We start from the raw sequence: 24960 nt of genomic DNA, 5'->3' as shown, positions 1-24960 counted from the left end.
GAAAAGCAGCAAAGTGTATATATAATATATATTTATATACATATGTATTTATATATCTGTTCTCTGTCTTTTTTTTCTCCGCTTGAGTTAATCTCACACCCACAAAACATTGACGTTGTCTTGCGTCTCAAATTTTATGATTTCATTTAGATTTATCGCACACACACACGAAAAGTTAAACAAATACAAATGGACAATATGCTATATATGTGTAAAAACACAACAAAAGTGTGGCATTGTTTATAAAGTACAGTGAAAGCTAGTTAAGGGGAAACACAAAAAAATAAATATCTTTATGCGTTTGTTAGCCCTTTTTGGGACCTTTTCTGACAAACTTATTAAAGGGTTTATAGGGTAAGCAAAGCATTTAATTATATATATTAAAATATTGTAAAAATAACCTAAAGTTCACTCTTTAGAGCATTCACTGTACCCTGTTTAGTTAAGCGAATGAATGTGTTGGAGGAGTCGCCAAGTCCGATTCCGAGGCCTTTATGAACATAAAAATCGAAAATGTTTAAAATGTTTAAATGGCTAAAAGTGCAGCAAGGTCAATGAGATTTAACTGACATTTCAATTCAGCTTCCACTTAAAAATCTTCAAGTTTATGCAATGACATGGTTTTGCAAAAAAAAAAAAAAACAACAAACTTGAATGCTTGCTAAATTTCACAGATACTTAAAACGTATCTAATCACATTTGTCAATATGTTTTCCAAATCAATTTAATTTTAAATATTTATTTTTCCTATCAAACTTAATTGAGTGTTTGTCTAAAATATATATTTTTATTTTGATGTTTAGCAAAAGAAAGGTATTATTTAAAATAGCTTTTTCCAATGAGACAATAAAGTAATTGAAATATTTTTCAACCTGATTACGCCATTCAATCTGTGTAAATTTAATTAACTCTGACAAAATAAATATTGTTCATAAATTCTGTCTACAATAATTTCAATGCATAGTCGGTGACTTTAAATCATATTTTCAATATTCATTGAGGGCTTTTCTGCTTAACATTTAAAATCCATTTCGTTTGGCATTATGTGATGTTCGGAAAATATTTAATATATTTATCGCGAAACAATTTTCCGCATTGTTTTCGCGCTGGAAAGTTAATTGAAATTTTTAAGGCTCGGCCTGGAATTATTTTTCGTTGTACTCTGACGTGTGTATATGGTTGCAGTTGCAGTTGCAATTGCAGCTGCCGTTGTGCCACTGAACCGCAACGGGTTGCCATTTTTTTGTTTCTGCTGTTTTTTATTTAATTCGCTTCTTTTTAGCTTCTTTTTTTTAACGCTTCATTTGCCTTGAAGAGAGAGAAATTGGCCAGAAATTTGAGGGGGAGAAAAACAGTTGAGGATGAGGTGCAGTCTGCAGTCTGAAAATGTAATTTATATGTACATTGTTTTTACTTTATTTTATTTTATTTGTTTTGAGTGAATTTCGGGGATTGTTTTGCCTTCGAGCTGGGGAAACAGACAACTTTGACTGGAGCTGTATGACAGCTGCCTGACTGACATAATGTCCGTTGTTCGATGCTAATGACGATCATCACCACCACGACGGCAATCATCGTTATCATTATAGTCATCAACATCATCATCATCTGTCATCATCAGAGTCGTCGGTCGGTCGTTGAGCGTTTTCAAGTGTCAGAGTTGTCGAGAGCCAAAAGCAACTGCAGTCTAATTGTGCGATGTGGAATATCAATCAAGTGAAGCTTATTGAAAATTATTGTAATTCAGAGGCATCAGATTCATTATGATGATATGCCTATCGAGCGGAGAACGTTTATCGAGTAAAATAAGTCTTGAAACTTGAAGGAACATTTCATATTTTGGAGGTATCGATATAATATATGATTGAAAAAATATCAGAAACTATTCTAACAATATACAAATATTATAATTCAATATAAAGAAGTCTCAGACCATATCGAAAAATATAATTTTAACCTGAATTATTGGTTACATCGATTAATTATTATATAAAAATGAAAGTTTTATTCAATTTGAACATTTTTAAATGTTTTTTTTTTTGCAATAAACCTATAAAAGCGAATCAATATTTAAGTAGTATTCGTTTTTCTATACAATTTCTTTTCCATATTTATCGAAATTATCGAAATTAATTAACTAATATAATATTTTATTGCAAATAAATCGATTTCGATAAATAATGTATCAAAACGTACACTTTCTGCTCAAAGATATCGATTGTAAAGTTTAATTTTCGCATATTATTAAAGTTTGAGCTAATTCAAGCATTTTCACATATTCCTTCTTAATGTTTTATTAAATTATCGATAACGTAAACCCATCCCTAATGCAAATTGTGCCCCTCTTGTGAGCCCCATAGCACACAAACATTTTAATTGAATCGATTTCATTTGCTGGCGATGACATAATTCCTAAAACCGCTCTACACCCTCAAGTTTTGTTGCCCAGACTGAATCGGAGACACCTACTACGACTACAACTACTTACAAAACATACATCACCCCCATTTCGGGCCTATAAATCTCCTTAGTTCGGCTTTAGTTTTGCTGTTGGGATTTTAATGTACCATGTTGTTCAATGTTTTCCCATTTGACTTTGATTTATGTTACATTTTTCTCTCTCTGCCTCTCGTAATTGTTAGCTGGTTTTCCATCTCAACATATGTGTGAGCGAAATTCAATTAAAAATTGTTCCTTCAAGTTGAAAACTTTTTCTCGGATTCTTATTCCTTCTTTTTTTCTTTGGGGCGTGGTCACGCTTGAGGGCAGCAAATTAATGTTTCTTTAGTTTTATTTGTGTTAATGAAAATAAATTGCTTAATTTGTTTAGTTTCGCAGCAGCAGCTTGCTTGCACATTGAAAAATTTAAAGTAATTTTTTGTTTTGCAGTCATTTGAGGGGGCATGCAAAAATAAATTTAATGTTTTTCGGCTGTCATGACAACAAACAAACCAAGCAAAATAAAAATGAACAAAAACAACAAGGCCAGTTGGCGCATAAACAAAAGGCAAAATGGAAAAACGTTAATTATGCATTTAAAACACTTAAATTGCAGCTGAATTCAGGGACTTGAAAAATATAAAAAATAAGTAGGTGAAGGGTGTGAAATCTGTACCGGAATAATCCTTAAATTATTGTGATAGTTTTTCGAAGAAAAATCCCCACGATCGTTGACTGGCTCTAGCTTATGGCCAAATAATCGAACGATATTTCTGAGCTGCTTCTGAGCCAGGAAAATGCTTTTTATTGGCCATTCCCATGCAAGCAACGATGGGGGACAATGTCATTATCCTCATTCGCCTCATCTCGTTTTTATCCAATGTACGCTGAAATTACCAATTTCTGGCCATAAAATCAAAGAGAGAACAAGTTGGATATTGTGTTTCCTTCCCAACTCTTCCCTTTCTTTCTTGATTTTTTCTTTTTTTTTATATCCTTTGAACTTGCAACATTTGCTGCTCAGTTTTGGCGGTGGTGTTGCAGTCATAACGGTTCTTAAGCTGACTTTATATTGGCCATTCTCCAAGTGAACTTGTCAAGGACTTGCAGCCTCAATTTTGGGGGGAAATTTCGGTTTGGAATTTACTATGTAATTTTTTTTGTAGACTTTGTGGGGGATTTTACGATTTCTTTTGGTTTGAAAATTGGTAAGGTATTGGTTGTTATTATTATTTTATGAGATTGTATTGTAGAATTTTAAGTTTTTACCTTAAAATATAAAGGTTTTCGAATATGTTTGCACAACTTAAAAGGTTTTATTTATAATTTTATAAAGTTTATCTTATTTTTAAATTTCAATTCTATAATATTTTTTTAACATCTTTAAGAGCATTTAATGTATTTCCTATATACAAAAATTTTAAAACAACTTGTATTTTAATACTCTTGCAGGGTATTCTAATTTTATTCAGAAGCTTAAAACACCGCGAAGGAATCATTTCCGACCCTATAAATCATATATATTCTTGATCAGCATCACTAGCCGGAGCGATCTAGCTATCTTAGGGCGACAAAAAAATTTACAAATTTTTTTCAAATTTTATATCATTAGAATTGTATAAAAAAAAGAGAAAAAAAAGAAGAATTTTTAAACATTTTTAATCGAGTATGCAGATTTATTAACCTTCTAAAAACTAACACTGAACAAGTTTCCGAATTGAAATTAATGATTTTTTGACTAAGTTATGAGAATTTTAAATTTTTATATGTATATCGAAAAAATTTTCATAAATATATGGATAATTTTTAATTCAAAGAATTCAAATATTTCAAACTTAGTTTTATTAGATTTCCAATACTGTTCTATAATTTCATTACAATCGCTAAAGCTATATAATCTTTGGCTTTTCGAAATTATTTTCCTTTTTTGTGGAATGAGTAGATAACAAATTCTAGAAGATTTTTAAACACCTTTTAGAGAATTTCAAGCATAGATTTTTGTATTAGAATCTCTCCTCTTCCTTGTTAATTTCCTATTGGCTTGACTTTATCAATATTTTTTGGTCAAATTTTTATGCTTCTCTTGGCGCTTTTTTTCGGCGTCTGTCTACAAAGTTGCCAATTAGGAGAAAACTTTTTAATAACAGCAGCTGCAGTGGCAATGGCAGCCTGAACTTAGCTACACTTCCACTTCCACTGCCATTTCCCTTTTCCTTTTCCCTTTTATCAGTTTTTTTTTTTTATTCGTCCAGCCACTGACCTCGTTCAATTGAGCAATTGTTGTTTTTATTTTATTTTTTACATATACCTAAAAATACCTATATATATATAATTTTTTTTTTTCTGACTGCCACTTCGCTTCGCTGAACAGTTTGTCCGTGTTCCAACACCTGTCGTCAGCCTTGGCAAGGGGGAAAAAAATATAACAAAAAAGCCCGAAAGAAAGAAGAAAGACAGCTGAAAATGCGCTTTGAACCTGAAAATGGACAAGGAGCAAAAGAAGAGTAGGGAAAGGTCAGAAGGGAAACCAATCAATTTTATGACAAAGCCTTGGTCCTTGGTCCTCTCTCTCGTCTTGAAAATTCCAAATTTAAATATCAAATATTTACGGTGGGGGGGGGGGGTAAAGGAATAATATCAACTTTTATTGCCCAGGACCCCGGCTATTTATTGTCTGTGTGCAGCATCAGGTTCAGGCACCTAACCGTATTTTTTTATTCTCCTTCAATATTAAATTGTGTCTACACCGAATGCCATAAAATCCCACTTAAAGCTGGAAGCTCTTTCCCCAACAAAAAACACTGATTTTTCCCACGCATATATAGCAGCACGCAGGCATGCCTGAGTTTTCCCTCCCAAAATAAAAAACCCCCCACATTCGACCTTCGCCTTGAATAATATATAAATGCGTCAGACTGTTTTTTCGGAGACGGAGGAAGGTCAGAAAGTCTGCGTGCCGCACATTTGCCAAATAACTCCCACAGGAGGCGGAAGGGGGCGTGGCGGCGGTAGGCGGGACATTAGGCGGGAGATAGGTGCAAGGACAAGGTCAAAGCACCCGGCAAAGCTTAGGCTCCTAAAGGGGGAGGTAAAGGTATAGGCCTGCGCACGCCCTCAAGTGTGCAGGCAAAAGGTTTATTAACATTCAAAAGCAGAGGCTTCTTACACGGAGAGAAAAAGGGATTGAATTAAGGGAAAATATATAGAAATTGGGAGAAGTAACAAATTAATTATTAATAATAAAGAAAGGAACCTAAGAAGAAAGATATATACCAACAATGGGTCCTACAAAATATATTCTACAAGAAAGGATCCTAAAAAAGTATATATATATATATATACCAGAGGATCCTTAAAAAAGATATACTTAGAAAATATTTTAATAAAGAAGAAATATACCAAGAAGGGATCCTAAAGATGAATATATATTCCTAGAAAGGATGCTAAAAAGGAAAATATTTACCAAAAAAGGAGTCTAATAATGAAGATATGGTTAGAAAAGTTAAATTCAATATATTTCAGCAAAACTTAAATAATATATATATAAAGTACAAGCAATTTTCTAAAGTTTCTTATTAAATTAATTATGTAAAATTCCATAAATAAAATAATATATAAAAAATCCTGATTTGAACATATTTTAATATCATCTACTTAATTAAATATTACCTAGGCAATATATATTCCAATCAATATTATTAGCCAAAAGTAACAACCAATTTAATGGGCCATAATTTTCTCACGATATGAAAATCAGCATGAAAAGCAGCCCGCATTTTCCTCACAATGCTTCCTTTTTTCCCCGCCTGAAAGGCTAAACATGAAAAGAAAAAGCGTGGAAAAGCGAGGGGCGGGAGTATGGGAGTTTTTGGGAGCCTTGATATCCTGCGCCTACGCAAGGGCAAGTGCAAGGACAACCATTCAGAGAGAGAGCATTAAATGTGGTAGGAGGTGAGCCATATGGCACTTCAATGCCAGGGCCATTGTCACGGCCATGGCCATGGGAAAACGAGAGAGAGGAAAAGCCGGCCGGCTTTGCCATTTTCCACACTCTCTCTCTCTGTCTCTGCGGAAAAGCTCGCACCGATTGTAGGAGCCGATGCCTATGGCGCCTGCGTAGAATTTCCTGTAGGAGCCGTCGCCGTCGTTTTTGGGTTTAATGTCCTTTGCAGAAAGAGTGTAGAGACGGCTGCAAGGCTCTGAATCTCCTACTGCTCCTGCTCTTGTTTTTGTTGTGGGAAAATTGAGAAAGTTTCATGGAAATGACCGTGTGTGTGTGTGTTTGTGTGTGCGTGCCTCCAAAAAATCCCCCGTGACTAATGTGGCGACTAATGGCGTGCCGCCTCTCCAGGGGGGAGGCGTGCTGGCCTGCTGTTGTCCTTACGGGCCTATCCTTGTCTATTTTTGAAATACTTGGCTTTTTATGGCATACTTTATGGCGTTGAAATTGCGCTGCGCTTAATGTCTCCGTAAAAATAAGTTGAGTGTAGGAGACGCCGTTGAATTCCCAATGAGTTTGATACTGGGTTTGACCCATGAATAACTTGGCTTTAGGTGGAGGGAGAAGTGAGAGGTTTTGTCTAGGAATTTCAGAAATCTTTCAGCTTTTGGGTAAAGATATTTTAATTGTGCGAAAAATAAAGAGAGTCACAAAATCAGGTATTTATAATATTTTGGTGAAATTCCCCCTGTTTTAATTAGCATTGCTTATAAATTATTTGTTAATATATGCTCAAATTTATGGTCAAATTAAATATTGGTATTTAAAGAAAAGTTATAAATTTAAAAGGTAATATATGACTTCCTAATGGCCGGTCTCATGTATTAAACATTAATTTTCATGCAAATTTAATACACTTTTAAGTGATGATTCTGTTTGGTTAATTATGAGTGTTAGGTAACTGGTTATGAATAATTAAATAATAATTAATATTTAACTTGTATAAAGTGAAATGAAACTAGTTTAGCAGATGATTTCAATTAAAGAAAATATACATATATTTTAAAGGAGAAATGAGAGGTTTTTGTGTCTTTAATTCAGACATTAGAATGTGCCTAATTTCTGATAACTTAACTACTATTTCTTCTACAGATTATCATTTCTCCCAGCATATGCTTGACAGAAACATTAATATATATTTTATATATATATAAAAAAAACTACACACGCGACATTTCTTCAAATTTTGTCCCTCGATTTCCCCTTCAGAGTTGTCTTTTGCTCTTTGTCTGCTCTTGTAATGATTAATGTCAAGTTTTTTGTGTGTTCCTCTTGGCTGCTTGGCAATTTGCTGTATTTTTTGTGTATTTGAGTTTTCATTTTTCAATGTTTGCAATGTTTTATTTGTACTTCTTTTCCCTTTTCCCTCTCCTATCAACAGCACTGTCTGCAGTTTAATTTCGCTTAATGAAAAATTGCAAGTAAAAAGAGTGAGTGTGACTCACATGTGGAGGACACTCATTTAAGTGAAAGAAAGTGAGAGTTTATATACACTTCTTTTTATATTTTTTATATTTTGATTGTGGGTGCATATAAATATGTTATTCACACGACGAAATAAAAGTAAAATAAAAACTTTAGCGACAAAGATTCGCTTGTGGTTTTTGTTTTTTCTTTCGCCTGCCGCTTACATTTGGCGATGATTAATGGTTCATGTTCATGTCTGATGCGGTTTTTAAAAAACACTTTAGGAAAAAAAAACGTAGATGATTTTTCACAAAAATGAAAAAATAATACAAGCAACTGGGAGAACAATGATATTCAACAGAGTTTTTCCCCTGTCCCAGAAAACGAATGCCGGGAAAATTAATGAGCGACTGGGAGCAGTTCACATTTCAGACTGAATCATTTATTTCGTGGTCACGAAAGTTATTAAAAAAGCATTGGGACATGTGAACAAAAAAAAAAATAAATAATAATAACAAAAACCGATTTCTTTATTTAATATTTAAATATTCCTTTTTTCGGAGTGTTTATAATTATTTATTTCCATTTTTCCCCTGTTGTAAGCTTGCACACGTTTAATGATTTTGTCAAACATTTTTGTCATTAATATAAATTGAGGTGAGAGGGGATTTTATGACTTTTTGATACTGCGGCATTAAAATCAAAGGGAAAGAGAGGTCATTGCAAAGAAATAAATAAAAAAGTGGAGGAGAAGAGGGGTAACTCACTCTGTCTGGTAGAACAATTAATCATTCTGGCCAGTGACCGACCGTGTCAAAGCCCGTGTTTGGACCTCTTCTTCCTGGGCTTCACTTTTATGCGATTTTAATGACTTTTTTTTTTTGCTCTTTGCCTGTGGCACGGGTTTTCCACGAGTTTTCCGCCGTTGCTTCCACTTGAGCGACGTCTTCCACTTTGATGCATTTCCAGCTTGTGCCTCTCACCTGAAAGTGCATCCATCACGAATGACTGAATGAATGAATGAGTGAATGAATGAGGAATGAGCTGTGGGTTGTGCCAACTCTGTGAGGCTGATGAGGTAAAGAGGCGTTGGACTGTAAACCTAAAGATACATTCTGCTTTTGGCTTCACTCTCGTTTTAACTAGTTTTTTTTTTACAAAGAAGGGGAGTGGCTCTGGTTTATGGAAATGTTTTGTATTGTTTTGGGAATTTTATGAGTTGAAAAATTAAGAGTATTCGGGTTATAATGGTATGTTTTTTAAATCTATAATAAGATTTGTGAGTTTTAAAAATTGGCTTCAATGTAGTTCCGACATTTAAACACCCTTTTATGGCAGAGTTATAGAGGAAATAATACCGATAGTTCGATTACTTTGCACAGCCCAAAACGGTCACACTAATTTGTTTAGTTTTGAATTAGAAAAAATGCCGAAATTCTGTACAATTTTGTTATCGTGAACTTTCTTTCTGCAAAATCCTCTTATACCTTGCATACTATTTGAGTTTGTAATATTAATTTTTAACAAACTTTATCTTTAAATCTTTCATTCAAAAAGAGTACCCATCATTCGGTTATAATAAAACCTTAAACTTACCTCTTTATCCTTATTATTGCTGTTCATCTTGCTGGTTAGCTTCCCTTTTTGTGTTTTGAATATTTTGCATTTATTGTGTTGTGTTTGGGGTTTTCCTTTTTTTTTGAGTATTCCGGATGGTTCATGTGGCATGTGTGTGTTGTGTTTGCTTGTGAGCTTTTATCCTGGCATCTAGCAAACAATTCTCCGTCTTCTCCTCGACACTCGACAGTCACTTAAATTGCCATTTTCAGCAGCTCATTTCATTGCTTTTCGTTTCGAGTTCGTTGTCTCTTCTCTTCTGCTCAGTTCACACGTGCAAATCAACAGCAGCAGCTGAGAGCTCAGGTAGTTCAACTTTAACCATTCATCATACGCACTGTTGTACCAGCGAAAAAGCAAACTTACATATATACAAGAATGCTGCTTGTTTTTTTTTTTTTGGTTAAGGGATTCCTATTGAAGACTTTGATTGCCTTCAAAGATAAGACCACAAGAAAAAGAGAGGAAAAAAGTTGAACAACAGGCTGGTACTTTAAGGGACAACTAAAAAAAAAGGAGAAGGAAAGGAAATGGTTGGAGTTGAAGTCCAGGTCTGACCACATGCTGCTGTTCTCCATGTTTTTCAAGCCCCTGCCATACCTTTTAGTAGTTGTTATCTGCCACAATTTAGTGGCACTTCCTTGCAAAACCGTCGCCGGTCACAGAAGTTGTTACAAAAACGAAAGGTACTGCAAGAAATTAGGTATTTATACTCGGAAATTATAAAAGAAATATATAAAAGGTAAAGGAAATGTTAAGAAATAGCGCAAATATATTTCCAATATCACAGAATATAAGATATATATAATTAAATAAATATTAAATTAGGAGACTGGTCAATAATATTTTCAATAATTTGAATGCTCTTAAGTATAAAAAATTAAAGGAATATTCTAAAAATTTGTAGAATATCCAAAGAAATATTAAATAAATCAATGATATACCTTGTATTCTTCTTAAAAAAATATTTTTAAAGGTGTTAGGTATACAAAATGCTGACTAATATTTCAAATCTATGTAGAATATTTAAGGAAATAAGATAATATATGAAATAATTCAAAACTACATATTGGAGGCTTCATAAAATTATATGTTAATATCTTTCCACTTTTAAAAATCTTACAAAATATCTTTTTGGTATCTAAAGCTCTTCAAATTATTCTAGTATATATTAAAATCAATTGTATATAATATTTTTTCCTCTCTGTGTACAACAACAACAAGTTGCTCATCAAGAACAGGCAGCAGTTAGAAGAAGCGAGTTCATTGCTCGTTAAGTTATTGTCACCTTTATAGCTGCTCGACCCGACTCAAGTGTCTGGGCCATAGACTTGCCAAGTGCTTACCTTTTCCCTACCTTCTCTATATGTTTTTGTTGTCAGTTTTGTGTGCATAAGAAATTTGTAGTGAAAACACCCACAAAAAAAAAAGAAGAAAAGTGTCTGACCTTTCGCTGATAAAATACTGCAGGAAAATTCGATTTTCAAGTGGAAGTTAAAGTATTTTTTTTTTGTGCACACTTCCGCTGTGAAGGACCCTAGGAAAAATAGCATTTATGTGGCACCTGCTCTCAGTGCTCAGTTGAAAGTTGAAGCTCCTCTACTAAGTACACCTAATCCCCAATGTAAACGAAACTAATTCGATTTGCTCAACTGCACACCAACTTTTGTTTCCCCTAATTACATTCTGTTTACTTTGCCAATTAAATCGAGAGATTTCACACAGGGCCAAGCCACATGTGTTAATAAAATAGAAATAGTGATGAAAAAAAATAATGAAAGAAATAAAATAATAATACTGAAGAAGTGGAGTGAATTTATTGGAAGTTAGCTCTTTTTTATATTGTTTATTTAATATGCCAGAGATCAACTTGCAAATCAATTTCAATTTTTGGGGGGGGGGAGGAATGTGTCGCTGACTTACAACAAACGGTGGTTCCCCTTTTCCCATTTCAATTTTTTCATCTTCTGCCTTTTTAGTTCCCTCAGCACGTAGACTCCACTTGACTTGGTTGGCCCTGGAATAGTTCAATAATAAATGCGTTGTTCTCCTCTGTCAAGGATTATTGTTTCAAGCACTGCTTTCCAGGGAGAGAGAGAGAGAGCACAAAATATATATAAATTGCACCTGTGCCTGACGTGCGTTTTTCTTTTCTTCTCCCCCCCCCTTGGATTTACCTTTTTCTCTTAACCATTTCCAGAATTAATTAAAGCTCTTGAGTTTGCTTTAAGCTCGCGGAAATGACGGGGCAAATGTGGAGAGAACACTTTTCTTCACAGCATTGGGGGAGGGGGGGAAATTGGTGTGGGTTTTCCAACTTCCTTTGGCGTGTTTCCGATTGCTTGTTAGACACACTCCACAGTGTGCCAGACATGCATTTTTCTACTTAGTTTAGCTCCTCCAACCCAGGAGACTCTTACACGGTGAAAAAAAAAGTAGTTATAGATAGATTTTTTTAATTATATACATATTTTACTAATCTGCAGACATACAATATTATGTAAATGGTGAAAAACTAATGGGAAATATTAATCTAGATGAAGTAAATATTATTTAAAATATATAAATATAGTTTATTAATAAATAAACAATCTTAAACTTTCCAACAAATCTTATTTTCTCACCAAGTATCTGAAGTAACAAAATATCATTGCATACTTTTAGACCCTGGCAAAGAAGTTAAAAAACCTTTGGAGATTTTTTTTTTAAGTAATAAATCAACTCTTTTTCTTGATTAACTCTTTTTTTTGTAGTGCCTTTTTAGACTTTCCCATCATTTTCTCTGTGTACACTAAGCTTTTTCCTTGAGTTGTGTTCACATGTCTATGGCAATTTTTATGGCAAACTTTTTATTTGCACCTCATAAAATGCGGCAAATGCGCCTTGCTGTATGCAGCACAATGCCAACGAAAGTTTTGCAGTCGTATACCGGCGTCTCTCTATATATGGGTTTTAATGCACATATGTGTGTGTGTGTGTGTGTGTGTGTTGTGTGTGTATTTGTGTCTGCCACAAATGTGATATTTATGACGCTCGCCCAGACAAAGAATTCTTGGCCAAAAAGCTGCAGGTGCTCCTCTGCCTCAAAAGACCAGAGAATGGATGATGGTCTTCGTCGTCGTCCTGGCGAAAACATTTATAGCAAAAAAATAAAAGAGTTTATGTTAGTTACGAGCTCATGTGCCGTTGCTGCTGCCTGTCTGTTGGGGAAAGTCCTTTATTTTTTTTATTTGTGAGAAAAAACTTTCACTGAGCTTCGTTCTTATTCATTATTTTGGTTTTATATTCCTGCTCGTTTTGTTCGCCTGACCTTTTGTGGGCTCTGTCTGGACGTTGAAGTAATTAAATTTTAATTTCCTCTTTCACACAAAACAACAAGCAAATCCTCTTTAATTGATATTAATTTCATACGTTTTCCTTTCTTCTTTACAGGTGAGTTAACACTTTTTGTTTATACATGGCTAAGGGAAATGATTCTCGGGTGAGTAAGTGTCTGCAATAGTTTTTTTTAGACAAAAAGTGATGAATTTATAACTTACAAGGATGAGAATTAGTTTGAAAAAGTTAGAACTTGAGATTAAACCTATAGTTTTTAGTCAAAAAGAGATTGGAGGATGTGCTTTAGCTTGGAATACTTGGGATTAAAATAAAACCTCTTAACTTTACAAGTATTATAACCTTAGTTAGTACATTTTGATACTTTATGACTAGCTTTAAAATCAAGACTATCATCTAGATAACAAATTTATCACAAAAAACACATAACTAAGCAAATTAAAAATAGTTTTCCACATCTTTAACACTCACTTCTCTACACCACATGCCTTAATTTTTATGGCAATCAACGGAAACATTAATCGGTATCTAGATCAGATAGGCTTTATGATATTTTTTGTTGACCACAACTCATCGCTTGCAAATTACTTGCTGAAGCATAAACATATTTCTTCTTGTTTTATTTTTTATGGATCCGTTGTAAAATTAGCAATAGTTCCCAGGGGGTTAAGTACACACACACACAGCACAACATACACACACCTTTGTGTGTAGTCTGCTCACGTTGCGGCCATTCAAAACTTTTATAGACCAAATTGTGTCACTATCCCAGCGCTCTTGGTGCGAAATGCAATTTCCTGAGCGCGTAATTTTGTTTTGGGGTTTTCTTCGTTTTTTATTTACAACGCATAAATGCGCTTAATAAACACGCTTCTGCTGCAGTGAATGTGCATTTGCACTGAAAGAGTTGTAAAAACACAGCGAAATGGTCGAAACGAAGTTCCGCTGCATTAACTTGGCCAAGAGGGGTAAGGTGAAAACTTTATTAGTTGCCAGCCAGCCAGCCAACAGTTTCTTTTATTTGTTACCAGAGTTTACCTTTAGCTCATCGCTCATACGACGTGTTGTCTATTTTATATACACTTTTTGAGAGGGGTATATGGGTTTTGGTAAAGGTAAAGAGCAAGTTTAGGATTTTGTTTTTCAGTTTAATATTCACAAGAAACAAAGTCATAAATTTATCTAAGCTGGGAAACATTTTTACAGTCATAATTTTGAGTCACAAATTGGTCCTTTGAGCAGGATTTATAATTGTTTCGGATAAAGAAAATAAAGGTTTTTCTACCCTTAATTTAACTTAACTTGTTTTTTAGAAGCTGTTAATTATCTTAAGTCTTAATTTACGTTCCGAATAAACTAAGTTATTTAAATATATAACAAATAGCCATATTTTGCAGTCATTATATGATCTTTTGAGAAGGATAAAAATTGTATTGTTTGGAAGAATGAAGATAAAACTACCTAATTTTCTTTTAAATCTAATTTTGCTTTCTTAGAAAGAGTATTTCCTTTATAGAAATCCACCTTGCACTTTCCCATTGAAGTTTTTTACATGCAGCTTCTGTTTTTGCTGCTTTTGGTTTTATGCTTTTTTTTCTGTTGGTGAAGCAAATTTTATTAGCTGCGATGGCCAACAATGGCTGAATTTGTATGCTTTTATTGCCTTGCTACTCCTTACTCCTGCTATTTGTTTGCTCAACTCACTGAAGCTGAAAAGGTGAACAAACCACGTCGTTTGACTCCCCTTTTCTTTGGCCATTGATGAGTTTACCCCTTTCCCTTTGCCATTTAGGATTTATCCCCCTTTCCTTATTTATCCCCTAGGTGCTTAATGTCCTTCTCTATTTGCGTCTCAATTCGATTGTTTTCGTCCTGTGTTGGCTTATCTGCGGTGTCGAGTCCTTTATGAAGCTGTCAGTCAGAGGCCTGAGGCAAAACTACGCACTTTTTCGACAAGCTTGTGTCAATCTTAATTCTAGAAAAACTGCGCATTTAGCAAGGATTTCCTTGTTTTCTATTTCTAATTCTGATCTGACGACGCAATTTCCAACTGCGCAGGTTTTCCTTGCTTAAAGGATACCTCCCCTTGCCATTGTTATCCTTACATTATTATCATTCAAAAAGTCAGGATCTGGTTGGAAGGATAAAAAACAGGAGAGAGCTAGGCAAACAATAGGAGATCATCAAATCGAGTTGAACAAAAAGCGGAAAACAAAAGCAAAATCAAGTTAAAGTCTTTTCCAGCTGCCTGAATCTATTGTGTTTTTGAATTTTTTAGAGCAAATACATGTAATCTGAATCAGGTATATTTTTATAGATAAGCGCTTGTTTTCTATTACAAAATAAAAAGTTTTATAGAGTGTTTAATTACTCTATAAAATATTTTCTCCATTTTATACCCTAAATACAGCCTGTTGACTATTTTTAACCCACCTTTTCTTCTCTGTACTTTAAAGATAAAATGTTTTATATATTTTTAAAAAATATTCAAGGGTTTGCAACCCCCTATATTTATTATTTTTTGTGTGGATGCACATGCAGTTTGCAGTTGATCCTGTCTGCGACTGGTTTAATTTGTTACGTCTGAATTGCTGGCAACTCGTTTTTAATTGCCGCACGAGTTGCTCTGGGCAAAAGTGTTGCAAGTAGTTTGCCTAATTGCTGTTGCACATTGCCAGGAACACGGAACGGGAACTCGGAACAGAAACACTTTTCCTCCCTTATATGGAAATTGCAAATCGATGTCACAGCTGGTGCAGTTTTTGCCAATTATGAGACTAAGCTGCAGTTTTGCAGACCCAGACAGACGTCGTTCTGGGATTAGTCGTCTGTCTATATACTAGAGGAGCCTTGAATATTTCCCATTTTACTTTTTATTATATTTCATTTCATTTTCCATTTTCTTCCTTGAGTGTTATTTTTCTCTTTTGCTTGCAGCCCGGAAAGTTCTCTGGAATTATGAATTTAAATTGCGGCTAATAAATCGCCGCAAATAATCATATTTTTGGTCATTTTTCTTTTACTGTTGCGGAATTCGTTTTTCCAAGGCAAACTGAAAGCCAGGACATCCTTTTGCAAAGATTGCAAGTAGTTGATAAAGTGCATTTTGTGCTGGGCTGAAGCTTCCATGCAAATGACACAAACGACAAACATTTCCTTGGAGACTTCCTTCGACTTTTTACCCTCTTTTTATATATATATATATAAAATATATTCCAGTCAGAAATCGTTGCAGTTGAAATAAGTAAAAATGGCCAACTGCTTTTTATATTTTTTTGTTAAGACCTTTCCCTTTCCCTCTGCTGGCTTCATGCAAATGCAAAATGGATTTAAATTGGCCAGACACAAGTCTGCAGTGCATGAAAGCCAAACAAAAAAAAAAAGCAACTACAACGGTGGGAGCTGCAGACTTGGCTTTAACAGTTTTGGCCCATTGAAATTGTAGTTTCCAGCTGAGAAGCGCTAAAAATGCAATTAAAAGCGTATTATTTCGAGGGAGTTTTGCCATAAACTCGCAATGTTGCACAAATTATGCTCAAAGAAAAATGTTGCCCAATTATGCAATTTTTACTTTTATGTCCAAAAGAAAAGGATACAGTTTCAATTAATTTTAAGCTCTTTTCGCATTTCGTTTACCTTTTTTTCCCTCTTATCTCTCGGAGGATATGGAAATTTGATTTATCAATGGCTTAATAATAAAAAGTGAAAGGGTTTTCTTTTTTCACTCTGGAAAAACGGACTCATAATTTGGGCTTAGAGAACATTAGATGGGGGATTAAAAGCAGGAGAGCGTAAGTTATTTCCACTAGATTTTCCAACCAACCGAAAACGAGAGACAAAGATACTTTGGAAAATCATTTGATTTACCCCACTTTTCCGGCTTTTGTGTTATTAAAGGAGGGAAGTTATTACTACATTATTGCTGTCCATAAATTCGAATTATATTTTTTAATGTCCTTAACGATGCCTAATCCTTTTGAATGGGTTTCTTTTTAGAAGGGGTTGAAATATTTCCTCGCATTTTAATTTTCCTTTTTCTTAAGCTCAGTTTTTTGCAACTCAAATTTCAGCGATAAACTTATTTTGTTCGAATGAAAGGCATATTTATGATATTACCTTTAATTATCCCCCTGTTTTTCTGTGGATTTCTCCACCTCATTGACAATGCACGCCCACAGAAAAATCCGATCTGCAGAAATCTCATTGCATTGATAACCGCAAAAGGAAAGAGTGCCCAGGGGGGGGAAGATCGTAATTCAGCCTTTAATTATATAGCCAAGGAGTGGTGGTGCCTACCGTTGTTACCTGCTCTGAATTCGTTCGTTGGTTGGATGGTTCGGGGTTTCGTCTTAAATTTCCAGTATAATTCGGAAGGCTTCTTCTTTTTCTTCTGTGGCTCAATGAAAAGAGCAAAAGACAAAAGCCAAATCCTGAAGCTGAAGCGGAATCCGAATCTGAAATCCATGTGACAGCCGAAAGGCAGGGACACTGAAGGAAATAATTTACAGGAAAATTGAGTTTAAAATTTGGTTGGTTTTGGTATACAAAAAAATATTATTAGTTTACATTAACTTGTGATCTTTTAATGATTAATTGGTTTACTATTGGGTTTAATTCGAAACACGAGAGAATGTTTTTATACTTCTGCAGTTTGCAATCGATGCGATATGGAATCGAATCGGAAATCAATCATAATTAAGCTTTAAATATTCACATTCTTTGAAAAGATATTTATTCATATTTTTATATGACAATTGACGATAATTCAAATTTAAAAAATTCATAACTCAGCCAAAGAAAAGCATTAATTTTGATTCGGAAAACGCTCCTTTGCTAGTTTTTGTTAGGTGAATAAATCTGCATACTCAATTTAAAATGTAAAAAAATTAAAATTTTCTTTGATTTTTTTACAATTTTAAACCCATATAAAATGTGATAAAAATTGAAAATTTTTGTTTTCTTCCGGAGATGGCTAGATCGACTGGGATTTTGTTACTGATCAAGAATACATATGATTTGTAGGGTCGGAAATGACTCCTTCACTGCGTTTCTAGCTTCTGACTAAAATGATAATACCTCTTTACTGCTCTATAATTCTTAAGCAGGTCTAGCTGCACAGTGGTGAAAATAATAAAGAAACTAAGATCACCTTTCTAACTCTGATATATATATTCCAATTTAATGCTTAAAACATGAAAGTTTATATACATTTATTCTTATTAAATCATATATAGTACCTGAAATCCCTATAACTATATCCCAGTGTATAGTTCCTCACCTCCGAATGAAATACAAATATCTGATCGCAACAGCCTCTTGGCAGTATTTCCTACCTGAGGAACTGGAATTCGTGAGGTAGTTGTTTTTCTGATATATATTTTTTTTCTTCTTGTTCGTATTCCAGTTCGCATTTCCCATTGTTCATTGATCTGTCTGCCACCCCTTCCCCAGATTTTATTCTGAAAAGGGTCGAAATTTGTTGTATTTTTTTTTTTGGATATGCGTTGACAACAGGCAGCAACGGCGGCGGCAACCGCAACGAAGCTGATCAGATTACATAATGTGACATAATTAATTTCGAAATTTATCAGAAAATACCTCCCTTGCCAGGGGGAACTTTTGCCTAAGAATCAAGATAGATGTGTTGGCCCTTTTTTGGGCAATTAGTTTTGTTTATTTTAGTTTAGTTTCTTGACTAGCTTTTTTTTTAGAGGGCCCTTTTAATCGGATTTGGGTCATCGAACATACACGTGTAGGCACGTCGTCTTCGTTGGGGGCTCTTTTCCAGCTAATTTTCTGCTATCTTCAGCAAGAAGATCGCTGCCAGATTTTTTACATGGCCTGTAACTCATTTCTTCTCAAGTATTTATTCTTAAATTTTGTTTCTTCGTGTTTTATCTGTTGGAAAATAAATCAAACAATTGCCCTGGTCACAAGAGACACAACACATATGTCTTGTTAAGGCACCTTAAGGTCGAAGTAGCCTTGTCTGCTTTCTGTTATAATTTCATTTTATTTATCGCTGAAATTGAATCGTCTGCAGCGAATGGAGACAATGAGACATTAACCCAATAAAGTCTACCAGCAGATGGAAAGGCGACTTTTCTTAATAAATAAAATTGAGATTCAAGAGAGAAAAATTTAAACTTTAAGTATGATTACAAAACAAAATTGGTTACTGTAATGGTATAAATTTAATATACAACATTATTTCTTTTTAACTAGAATACTTAAATAAATGAAATCAATAAAAAACGTGAGAGCTTGATTTGTTATCAAATTGGTTAATATTTATTGCCATTAAATAATTTATGGTACTTGGGCTGTAATTTTCTTGTATACTTTCTGTTATGAAATCCTCTGATTCAGTTTTTTTTTTATACATATACTTGTTTTTAGCCAGTTTGCATGTCAAATTCGCATTAGGGAAGTGCACTTTATCCAGTCCAATTCTATTTGTTCAATTGAGATGCAAATGATCACAGACAGAAAGAGCCATGTTATTTGCAGTTGCTGTTGTTGTTTGTTATTGTGTTTATTGTTTTAACAATTCAATTTGCATAAAAATTCAGACAAAAAATGGAGGGAGATTTAAGCCAAATTGCGTCATGGCATTGTTTATTTTTATTATATACATAAAAATGTACCGTGGAAATCACTCTCCCTCTCAATACCTGCAACTACTCCTCTGTTTTTCTCCCCCATGCGACCCAATTTTGCAACAAAACTTCCTTGGAGGGGGATTTCGTAGCATTTTCTACTACTTGTTGAAGCTCCCTCTGAGACCCCGTATGATATTTGTGACTCCAACCGATAAGGTTCAATCAGCAACAACTCGTCGAGCTGCTCAAGGATGCGAGTGCCATAAAATCCCCAACAATATTTACCATAAGTAATAAAAATGCGAGTAAATTGCTTTTTTAAGCTCAAGTAAATCAGAGACTGTGGCCGGACTCCAGTCTGGCCGGTGGTCTGTCTGGTGAAAAGTGTAGGGAACTATAAGATACCCTATATTTATAAATTTTATATAAAATATAACAACAAATTATTATAGATTCGTTATATTCCTATCAATATTTCCATTTACTTTTCAAGTTTACAAGTAATTCCACATTATATACCAACTTCCTTTTCTGATCTTGACTTTCATTATTTATAAAATGGTCTGAAATCTTGTATACTGTTGGAGAAGGGCTTAAATATTGCTCATACCAAAAATTTATGGAAAGTCTTTAACCCGATTCATGATAATAAAGTTTTAAAATTAATAAATAAAATTAACACTTTAAAATCATATTAAATAATAGAAAAAACTCATTATAAGAAACTTGAATGATATCCTTTAAGCCCAATACACTCTGTCCCAAAATAAGGGTGATAAATATATACATTATTAGCAAAAAACAACAAAAATAAAATCAGCAAATGGAACGAAGCGGCGGCAACAAAGTTTTGAGTTCGATAAGGGGGGCAAGTCCCCAGACCCTGAAGGTTGCTCGGACTCAAATATAAATACGTATATATTATTATATGATATGTACAATACAGTGCAAATCGTACAGTGGGGCACATATCACTATAGCCACACATATGTTAAGAGAGCTTGTGTAATTTGAAATAGTGGCCATAAATAATCGCGGACGGATGCCATTTGCGATTGTTGTTCATGTACGGATCGGATACGCGAACACTATATAGTGGCAATGGGTTATGTTTTGGCCCAGGACGTGACTTATGCAGCATGTATTTATGTTAGGGTACTAGGGGGTAGGGGGTAGGGGGATCGAAAAACAAAACCATAAACCTCGTCTGGGGCACATAAAAAAAAAGCCTCAAGTTTTTCCGCCCCGTCAAAGGCGTGGGCGTGAAGGCGGATGCATTCCACTTAGCTTCGGTTTTTATGCAGTTTTCAGTTGCTAATGTTGTTTTGCACATTAAAAACCATGCATACATACCTACGGTACATACAATAATAATAATTATTACTGCCACTAACCTCGCCTCCTCTCCATTGTGTTGCGCATCTTTTGGGTTTCACTTAATTGAGTCGTAAAAGTTCTTAGCATAATTGTTATTATTATTATTGTGGCTCAGTGCTAATTACGTTTATTTATAAAGAGTGCCAGCCAGAGCCACATCGTTAAACAATTGACTCGTAACAATTGTTGTTGTAGTTGCTTTGGAAAATGCGTTTTTGCATTTCCCTTTCGCTCACAAAAAAAGCTAAATACCCGAGTTCATCGCTCCAATTCAATGAAATGAACGTGGTGGCGTGCGTTCGTTACCTGCCTATATATCTTTACACAAATATATACAATACTATATACGTATACGTATATGTATAAACATATATGGTATTCCGATCTACGATAGTTTGTTTGTGCTATTGACTCTTGGCCGAGCCAGCGAATCAGATAGCGAAAATCATCATCATCGTCGGCATCCAAAGTGCAGCGTTCGCATATCTCTGTTTGCTGATCTTTGCCATCTTCGGAGATCTTGAGACTATAGCTAGGAGTGTGAATATATATATAGAGCTGAACACTCATAGATTGTTAAGAAAATTTTAAATTAATAGGACAAATTAAAATTAATATGACTATTTACAATACTAAAATTTATTATCATAAATAAGTTGTATTACCTGTTTTTAGGTATACTTGTTTTCTTTACAAATCTATAGATTGATATAAAACTTTCCATATCAATTCATAACGGCTTAATAAATCCTGATACCAAATTTGAGCAAAGAATTTTTAAAAGATCTTGAGATATTTATCCTTTCCACCTACCCCTATAGATAATCTATGTATGTATATTTACAGGTTGAAACTAAACAGTTTATAACTATGTTTAAACTTTGTAGGAAATTTAAATAATAAAAAACAGTAAATATCAAAATATAACCCATTAATTATAATAAAATTAATAATGATACCTCACATATACAAAGACATTCGCAGAGATGATTCAGCTTTTTCAAAAACTCAATTTATTTACTTAGTAGTAATGGCTTAATTATCCATTGATTGGGTGATGACTTCATTACGAAACGCTTAATAGAATAATTAACAAAGCAAAAATCCATTAATCAGTCCCATGTGCGGTTTGTGGTGTTAACCATTTAAACTCGTTTTAACTGGTATTTAAACTACTTTTTATGGGTTTCACTATTTGAATTTCCTGCGCTGTGTTTTGATGTATATTTTTTACTTTTTGGTTACTTTTATCGAAATGGAAATTCGAATTTACAATTTTTTCGGTGTGCCAGATTTTGTAGCCATATCTCTATTTCTCCCTCGAAACACATTCAAAAACGATGCCAAACATCCGTTGTGCGAGTGAGATAGATCAAAAAAGAGAAACATAACAAAATGAAATGAAAACAAATAGATAAACAGAAACAATGCAAATTAATGTGAACAGCCAGCTAGCGCATTAAACATTAGAAACACTAAAAGTCAGCGGCTAATTACAAATTGTAGTGGCATTGTTGTACATAAAAAAAAGACAACAATTGCAAGAACAATATGAGTTTGGAAAAGAGAGCAAGCAAAAAAGAGCAAATAAAAAAACACAAAAAGAGACCAGCTATCGACGAAAAAGATCAAAAGCAACAGCAACACTTTCGTGTTCGCTTGTTCTCTCATTGCAATTAGTCAAATTCAACAACTACAACTACCACAATACACCAACAAACAACATCAACAGATGATGAATGTTGTTGTTGTTGCATTATTTGATTTGCCAAGAGAGCAGCGCTGCCAGCGGCGCAAAAAGAGTGCAATGCACGACGCTGGCGTGCTAGAGCGAGATGGCCATCAAAAAGCAAGCAATAGTGCGATAGATGAATAGAGATAGTGGGAGCAATAGATATAGATAGTTGGAGGTGAGCAGGCAGCGATAAGAGATGCCAAATTGGATTCTTTTGAACCATGTAGGGTTATGGGAGGAAAATAGGTTTCTAATCGTAATCAGTATTCATATAAATAAAACGAAAGTTCTGAGCTTAAATAATATTTTAATTATTTCTTTAGTTATATTTGTTCATCACTATTTTTCCCTAATCTATAGTTGTAGTTGTTAAACAAAAATAAAATTGTTACAACTCTCTCTCACATTCACTGATAAGAGCAGCAGCAAATCGCAAAAAAAAAAAACAAAAACTGGGGGAAAACGTAACACAACAAAACATTTGACGAGGCGACTGCCCAATAGCAAAAAATGTGCGATAGGTCGGAGTTTTCAGTTGTGTGTGCATGAGCTTTTCCATTTTATTTTCCTCTCTTGCTATTTTTTCTTTATTTTTTTTCTACGTGTTTTTGCTGTTGCTGCCGCTTTGCTAATTGTTTGCGCTGACTGCAATTTGCATGTGTCGCGATTCGCAATTCGCGAAGTTTATTGACCGCTCCGCGTGGGCAGCTCAGCTACTGCAGCCGCTAACCGATGGCAGCGACGTTGGCAGCACGCCCAACTATTAATAGATAAGAAAATGTGGCAAAAAAAAAAAAAATAGAAAAGAAACGTACACACAACTGACTAAAGAAAAACTATGAAAAACGTTGAAGCAACAACAAAAAACTGCAAGAGTTGCGCAAGCGGTAATTGCACTAAAAGAAATTGCACTCGCGGTATTTTCAGCGAATGAAAATTAACGTCGAATGCATTTCGGGTGAAAAATTCTTAAAATATATTTGCAACATAGTTTTCTTGCGAAATTTTTACGCCGTTCATTTGAATTGTGGTTTTTTAATTCAGTAAACGAGTTGAGTTTTGGGAATTGAGGTAATTAAAGAAGGAATTTTCTTATTTACAAAAGAAATATGAAATAAATTTGAAATATTTTTAAAAGCGAGAGAATTTTTATTTATTTGAATTGTTATAATAGTTAACTATTTTAAAAAATCATTTTAGAACTCTGAAAAATTTAATTCAAACTTTTTTGGAAAACGAAGTAACAGTACAATTAACTTATAAGATCGAACCGTAAACCATAAAATCATATAAATATTTATAGCTATTTTTATATGACAATTGCCAATAAAATGAACTTTATAAAACTCATAACTCAGCCAAAAAAGCATTAATTTTGTTTCGGAAACCGCTCCTATGTTAGTTTTTGATAGGTAAATAAATCTGCATACTTAGTTTAAAACAAGAAAAAATTCCATTTTCGCTAATATTTTTTTGACAATTTTAACCCGATAAAATTTTGAAAAAAATTTCGAATTTTTTTTTTTCCACCGGACATGTCTAGATCGACTCGCCTATTGACGCTGATCAAGAATATATATGATTTATGGGGTCGGAAATGATTACTTCACAGACTAAATTTAAAATTCCCTACAAGGGTATAGAAAATGAATATAAATATAATTTAAATTGTAAGGATTTTAAAACAAAAGTAAATATTTCATTTTTAAAAGGTTTATATAATATAATTTTAAATACTTGAGAAACTAATTAATAATTCCAAGTGATTTAAGTAAAATTCCGCAGAAAATAGTTTGTGTCCCATATTTGGTCGATTGTAAAAAAGGGGGAAAGCACACACACAACACTCTGTGCCATATTGGGTTGACTTTAGTCGCCTATCTATCAATTCCTCTCCTATTAATATATTTTTATAGCCCGAGACGATGATGATGATTGCATCGGCTCAATGGGAATCAGTAAAAAAAGGAGGAAGAAGATCAAGAAGGAGGAGTAGGAGGTAGTGCTGCAACAGAAGATGTTGCTGACCGGATGTTGCACATTGCTTCAGTACTGCTGCAGCAGTTGCTAGTTGCTGCTGCTGCTTCTGTTGCTGTTGCTTTTGTAGTTGCAATCATAGCGCAAATGAAGCAAATATTTGCTGTTAACAACTTAATGCGCTTGTCACCGCCTCCCGCCGCTTTTCCCCCTCACTTTTCCCCGCTGATTATGCGCCTCAATCAACTGGAGGCAGCGAGACACAAACATTGCTTGTGTCGCCGCTGCCTGCACTTCATAATTTCTGCTATCTGAGCTTCGCTTTTTATTTCAGTTTTAATGCAATTAACTTGGCACTTGTCTGAGTTTTCAGACCCCCTTACTTCCCCCTCTCTTTGAGCCACATCGAGTGGGCCGAATGCCTTAGTTGGGCTGCTTTATGGCCAGCTAATGCTGTTTTTATCTGTTGT

At 34.2% G+C, this 24960-nt stretch overlaps 2 protein-coding genes across 2 annotated transcripts in view; one reads left to right on the top strand and one right to left on the bottom strand.

Moving 5' to 3' along the window:
* LOC110186969 (uncharacterized) overlaps positions 1-23866 on the bottom strand; it is a 34228-nt gene extending 10362 nt beyond the window's left edge. The window contains exon 1 of the mRNA XM_086840693.1: positions 8614-23866. The gene's annotated coding sequence lies outside the window, so the exon portion shown is untranslated. The remainder of the gene's footprint in view (positions 1-8613) is intronic.
* Positions 1-24960, top strand: part of LOC110186968 (hdc homolog, cell cycle regulator) — a 115253-nt gene that overhangs the window by 48407 nt on the left and 41886 nt on the right. The gene's annotated exons all lie outside the window — the stretch shown is intronic.

The sequence above is a fragment of the Drosophila serrata genome, unplaced genomic scaffold (assembly GCF_035046125.1).
Source record: "Drosophila serrata isolate PLE 108 unplaced genomic scaffold, ASM3504612v1 contig_382, whole genome shotgun sequence".
Lineage (NCBI taxonomy): Eukaryota > Metazoa > Arthropoda > Insecta > Diptera > Drosophilidae > Drosophila > Drosophila serrata.
The sequence above is the reverse complement of the archived record's forward strand: the minus strand, read 5'-3'. Positions and strand labels throughout refer to the sequence as shown.